This window comes from Lissotriton helveticus, chromosome 2_1, assembly GCF_964261635.1.
Source record: "Lissotriton helveticus chromosome 2_1, aLisHel1.1, whole genome shotgun sequence".
Classification (NCBI taxonomy): domain Eukaryota; kingdom Metazoa; phylum Chordata; class Amphibia; order Caudata; family Salamandridae; genus Lissotriton; species Lissotriton helveticus.
In genome coordinates, this window is record NC_136059.1 from 913,279,825 (window position 1) to 913,286,689 (window position 6,865).

The window sequence follows — 6,865 nt, forward strand, 5'->3', positions numbered from 1 at the left end:
GGCTTTGGTTATCCCGGGCCATGTCTATAAACCATAGAAAGCCACTGGCGGTGGGTTATCCAGGTTGCGATAACAATACATATTGTGACAATTTGTATAAGGGAAAACAGAACGTCACATTAGTGGGTTGGCATTACAAGGAGTTGACAATCCCCTGAGAGGCCAGTTATTGTCCTGTTTGTTGTCTTATTGTGAATAGCACTAACACTTCGCTTTATATATAATGCTCAGGAATAGTGTTGTGGAAATTGATTATTATCGTACAGTTATGTCCCATCATACACCCTCTTCAGTCACGTCCCCGAGCCCATCTTGCTAAAACACGAAAACACGAGCACAAACCGATCACGCGCTGATCATGCACCTCACGAAGTTGCAGGTCAAAATTACACCCTTATGCTCAGGGCGATTCCGAGAACCAGTTTCCTCAGTTAAACCGTACATTTCTGTGGTCAAGTCAACGCCGAGAACAAGACCCCCCCATCTGTAACTATTTCCCTATAATCAGACCTATTCCGAGAAATAGCCCCCGTTCTGTTAAACCACGACAACCAATTCTGAGAAGAAGAGCTCCCGAATGCTGAAACACGACAAACAGACATCCTGTCACGACCCTCTCTCTCTTATCTAAGGAACCAGCCTAGCGTTATTTCTTCACACCTTTGCCTCTCTTGTGCTTCCTCATTCTGAATCATGACTCAGCCTTATTTCTTCTACCATGTGCCCCCTTTTCACGACGTTGCCTCCTTTTATGGTCATGACTTCTGTTTTATTGCCACATATGATCCGGGCCTACATGACTTCTGTTCTATTTCAACATACGATCCGGGCATGCATTGAAGGGAAGCTCCTTCCTCTTTTTCTGTTATATATACTGTATGTTCTGAGAATAAAGTTAGAGATTCTTCCGATCCTCCTCAGGTGACGGAGCTCCCCCTTAACTCGAGTTACTGAATAAAGACCCTGAATTCGAACCACCACGGACTCTGCTCTTCATACTTGAACTTATTGATATTGTCTAGAAATTCAGATCAAGGTAAATTACTAACATATTTACCACAGCAAATTGGCGCCCAAACAGGGACTTCCCTTTCTCCCCACACGCCGTTGATGCGGACCTAGACTGGTCTCTTCAAAACATCGACGGACTTCCAAGTGCACACTGCAGGGTGTTCCTGCATGAACTCCTTCGTGTCGAAGAGGGACCGAGCCACGGCCTAGCCATCCATACGAGGCGGTGAGGACGACATCGGAAGTCTCGACCCAGAGCCCGAAACCTGTGAAGATTGCCGAGTCCGAGGTCGTCTGAAACCCGACCAGTCCCTGTCCATGAGCGCTGCGTAAACAAGTGCCCAGATATTCAAGATCTTCAAGTTCTCTGCACCTTGGTGAGTACTGCCGGGAGTGTATCAAGACGGGTTCTGATCTTTTCAGAGCACGGTAAAGACGGGTTCTGAGTTTTCAGAGCACGGTAAAGACGGGTTCTGAGTTTTCAGAGCACGGTAAAGACTGGTTCTGATTTTTCAGAGCACGGTAAAGACGGGTTCTAGGTTTTTAGAAAACGGTATGTTTGTACTCTGATACTAGAGTATATCGAGTTTTTTTTCCAAGTATAAAATCTTTGTTTGTGTTTGATACAATGCCCTTGTTCTCTAAACTGTGTAAACTGGGTACCCGGAAGGGGTTACTGGAACAATCTGTACCAGTCCCCCCGAAGGATACTCCTGGTTACTTTATGTATACTAAACATGGGATTGGTGCCATCTTGTATTTGGATCTTTGGGAAGGTTATACTAAAGATTTAGACGTTGCGATCAGATGGCCAAAGAGTGGCACATGGGATTTGAATTGTATTATGGCGGTTGAAAAAAGTTGTTGGGAAAAGAAGGCAAGACCTTCGATGTTAGAAAGCGTTGAGATATGGCGAAAAGAAGCACATCGAAGGGAACAGAAAAAGCAAGGGAAAGTTGAGAAAGCAAGGGAAAGTTGAGAAAGCAAAGAGAATGTCAGAAGGTAAGATGAAAAAGTTACAGGATCAGAACGATGATATTAGTTTTGAACAAAAGAAAAGGGAGGCCTAGGCCTCTGCGACAGGTATATACCCTGTCCTCTCACCGAAAATAGGGTCCGAGGTTAGCTCAGATTCTAGTGTCCCTACAGCACCTCCACGTCCTAAGGTTTCTCCCGTAACCGATGATTTTATTACTACTTACTTAATGGAACCTCCTCCTGCTTATACCAATCAGATAATAGCCAGACAAATAGTCGCCCAGACCGAACCCACCCCTGACACCTCAAGCGTAACTCCACCTACGTTAGAGTGCGATTATGACCCAACCCCAGGGGAAGGGTCACAAGCAAACATCTCTCTTCGCCTACGAGAGACTCTAGAAGGTCTACAAGAAGTGCCAAATGTCACAAATTGCCTAAATAAAATTTACGAGGCTCTCCGAACAGGAGAAAACTTAGAAACCTTACAGGAAGCTATTAAAAATAGACCCATAGCACATAAAAAAGTCTCTCACGATCACTTGTTTTATCAGAATGATAGCTAGCGCAGGAAAGGGAGTTCCTGATGATTTGTTACAACTAGATCAAGCAGTAGTCGCAGGAAATTATAATAAAATAAAATAAATAGATCTCTTTACTCCTCTCTTCACGAGTAAGGTTTCTGATTACCATCAAAAAGATGCCCATACCCAGGAAACAGAGAATGAAAGTAGAAACGAAGACAGGGAAGAAGGAACTTCTTTTCACGGTGCAGGACGTTCCCGTATCCCTCGTTCTCAAAATAATGGACAATTCAAACTTAAAACTAAGAAATTGTCAGCCGCCACAGATAAGTTGTTCCAACGAACACAAGAAGCCCTAGATGATTGGATGGACGACGAGCCTCCACTCACCACACAAGAAAAAGAACTCGCTAGATCAAGCACACATTGGGTATCTCAATACTCTATATATGGCCCTGATATAGTTGCCCAAATGTTTTTATCAATCCCTCTAACTTCTCAAAGACTAGCCAGCATCTATATGGGTCAACACCTCATTACATTGTACGAAGACACTGGTTGCCCGCCTAAAAAGTTACTCTCTCTTACGGGACTGTTTAGAAGGGAGATGGGTGGCCAGGGGACAAGAGTTTCTAAATATTTTCCTTGACCTACGACAGCGATATGTTCAGTGCTTTACAGACAGTTATGATATAAATGCCCATCAATATGACCAAGGACAGTTCCCTCTCCGAGAAGTACACCCCGTAGCAGACTCCGCAGGAAAGTTACAACAAACGTTTGTTTACACCCCTCTGACAAAACTAGAGATACTAGAAATGAAGAAAATGGTCCCTTCTCATGAAAAGGATCCCTCGGGTTTCCATAGGGAACTCAAGGATATCCTCCAAATGGGTTCCTTCACTTACAAGGACCTCAATATTCTACTCAAGGTTCTATTACCACAGGGAACGTATGACAAACTAAAGGGAAAGGACTGGGAGATTGAAGGGAAAAAGGTAACATGGACGGAATTAGAGAAAGAAGACATTACTCGCAATCCTGGACAAGGCTTAAGACCCCTAGTTCAGGAACTCCCTCGCTGTCTCCCTAAAATGCTATCTCAGTTACTAACCACTAAGAAGGAAGATTGGGACGCTATCTCTGCATGCAAACAGAAACCAGACGAGGATATAGGGGACTATTATACCAGATTGGAAAAATGTTTTCTAATCAACAGTGGTCTCTCCTCAGGTGGAGACGCCTATAGTCGATTATTTGTCTCCAAATTTGTAGAAAATGCTTTACCGACGATTAGAAATAGAGTACTGAAGGTAGAGAGTACTTGGCAAGCAAGCTCTCCTTCACAAGCCCTTCAGATGCTCCAATATCATCAAAATAGAATTAGAGACGAACAAGAACAAGAAAAGAAAAGGACAAAGGATACTAAAATGAAAGTATTGGTAGCACAGACTAATACGATCCAACAGACTCCTAAACAACCCCAAGTATCGCAGGAAAAAGTTACTTGTAACTATTGCAAAAAGCCAGGTCATTTTGTGCGTGACTGTCCAGTATTACAACATAATATTGCCACTGGGAAGACACAACCTCGTAACTATCCCCCTCGACCTTCTGCTCCGCCAACTGATACAAAACCTACTACCCAACTATCAGTATCCAGTGTCATCCTATCCTGAATTCCCCACAATTTCATGAAACAGCTGGGAGGAACACGATAAGTCGTCCACTGATCCCGGTCCCGGTTGACCAAGAGGGTCCCTATGTACATGCTAAACTCCTAGGTAAAGAAGCAAAATTTCTGATCGACACCGGGGCTAGTAGGACGGCAGTGCAACACAATGAAGTTCCCAAGGTACCCCTCTCTGGCTCAAATAGTATTTCCTTGGGTTTTTCAGGTACACCTGTCATCAATCAAGTTTCTGAACCAATATCACTTCAAGTTGGTCCTCTTAAAACTTCCACCGACTTAGTGCTTACAAAATCCTGTCCCGAGAATCTCCTTGGCATTCAGACACTAAAAGAACTAGGTGCTATAATATGTTGTTCCCCGGAAGGAGTCCGACTATTCCTCCGAGATTTTAAAGGCCATTTCACCACAAGAGAACTAGATGTAAGACTAAGACATTCCCGTCACATTGTGGGCTACTGATCCAACAGACGTAGGATTTATGGATATTACACCACACCTAGTGACATTGAAAGAAGGCGTTGTCCTAACCCGTGTCCGTCAGTACAAATTACCTCCAGATGCAGAACAAACCCTTATCCAAATTATTGATGATCTGATACAAAAAGGAGTAGTCGGAGAAGTACCTTCCAACATATGCAACTCGCCAGTTCTGCCAGTCCGAAAGAAAGCTGATGACGGTGCGCCACCAGTCTACAGACTCGTGGTTGACTTACGTGAACTCAACAAATGTGTAGTACCACAATACCCCGTGGTCTCAGACATCAGTACTCTGTTAACAGCCATAGATCCCGAGGCTACACATTTCACTGTAATCGATCTGAAGAATGCTTTCTTCAGTGTACCGATCCACCAAGACAGTCAGTACCTATTCGGATTCTCCTTACAAGGTCGTAGCTTCTGTTTCACAAGAGCTCCCCAAGGATATACAGAAAGCCCCAGTATCTACAGTCAGGCACTTAAAAGACAGTTAGACGACATTGTTCTGCCCACCAATACGACATTATTATAATATGTCGATGACCTACTGATCACTGCACGCTCCGAACCGGAATGTGAACAAGCATCACAAATTGTCCTAATGTTCCTTGCACAGCATGGCCACAAGGTGTCACCCTCAAAATTACAATTGTGTTTACAGCAGGTGGCCTACCTAGGGCACCTGCTGTCAAAGGAGGGTAGGGCACTCACACCTGAAAGAATTCAACTCATTTTTAACATTCCTGTACCCAAGACACAGAAGGAAGTCCGTGCCTTTATTGGCCTCACGTCCTACTGTAGTCAATGGATTCCCCAGTTTGCATACTTGGCCAAACCTCCGATACAGCTAACAACCACAACCTCTTCCCTACTGCCATGGACACCTGATCATACTTTTGCTTTTGACACCCTAAAACAAGCATTATGCTCTGCACCTGTCCTAGCTACACCCGATTATGCCAAACCTTTTGTCCTCTTTGTCACAGAACGGGAAGGTACAGCCTTGTCAGTACTCACACAAACACAAGCCAACAAACATCGTCCCTGTGCTTATTTTTCTAGCACTCTCGACCCTGTTGCACCAGGTTTGCCTGCCTGTTTGAAATCTGTCGCAGCTACAGCTCTAGCAATACGACAAAGTGACTCCATAGTACTAGGACACTCTCTGGAAGTACAAGTCCCCCATGCAGTAGAATTACTCTTGAATAGGACACAAACACAACACTTGACCATAGCTCGCCTTACAGGCTATGAAGTCACTCGGTTCCAACCCCACATCATCATCGAAAGATGCAATATCCTCAACCCAGCTACGCTACTACCTGCTGTCCCAGTTGATAATCAGATTCATGACTGCCTAGAGGTAGTCGAACTAGTCACAAAACCCCGGTCTGATCTTACAGACGTCCCTCTAAGTACACCAGAACACACACTGTTTGTAGACGGTTCCTGTATGCGCCTCCAATCAGGCGAACTTTCAGCAGCCTACGCTGTCACTACTGAAAATTCAGTCCTTTTAGCCGCCAGAATATCTGTACATTCAGCACAAGCAGCAGAACTAATAGCTCTTACCCAAGCATGTGAATGGTCCAAAGGAAAACGAGTCAATATCTACACCGATTCACAATATGCGTTCGGGGTAGTTCATAATTTTGGCATCCTTTGGAGAGAGGTTTCCTAACCTCTCATGGAACAAAAATCCAACATGGAGATCTTATTCTCCAGCTACTAGAATCAATACACAGACCCACAGAAGTAGCCATACTGAAATGTAAAGCACACACCAAGGTCACAGATTCTATCACCAGAGGTAATGCTCTAGCAGATGCCACAGCTAAACATGCTGCTCAGACAAAAACACTAAACACCGAAACCACCACCAGAACTATCTGTCCAGTTGTCGACCCCACCAGAGATGTAGTGGACATCCAAAACCAAGCCACAGATACCCAAAAGAAAAAATGGGAAGAGGAGGGAGGTTCACACACAGATCAAGGTTGGGTTACAAAGGATAAGTCCAAATGGTTCCTCCCTGACCTAATGGTTCCCGTAATGATAGAAACTGCCCATGGTCACGCCCATCTAGGAGAAAAAGGAATGTTAGACAGTCTGAATTTGATATGGCACAACAAGCATCTGCGTGCAGCAGCCAAACAAAAAGTGTGAACCTGTATGATTTGCT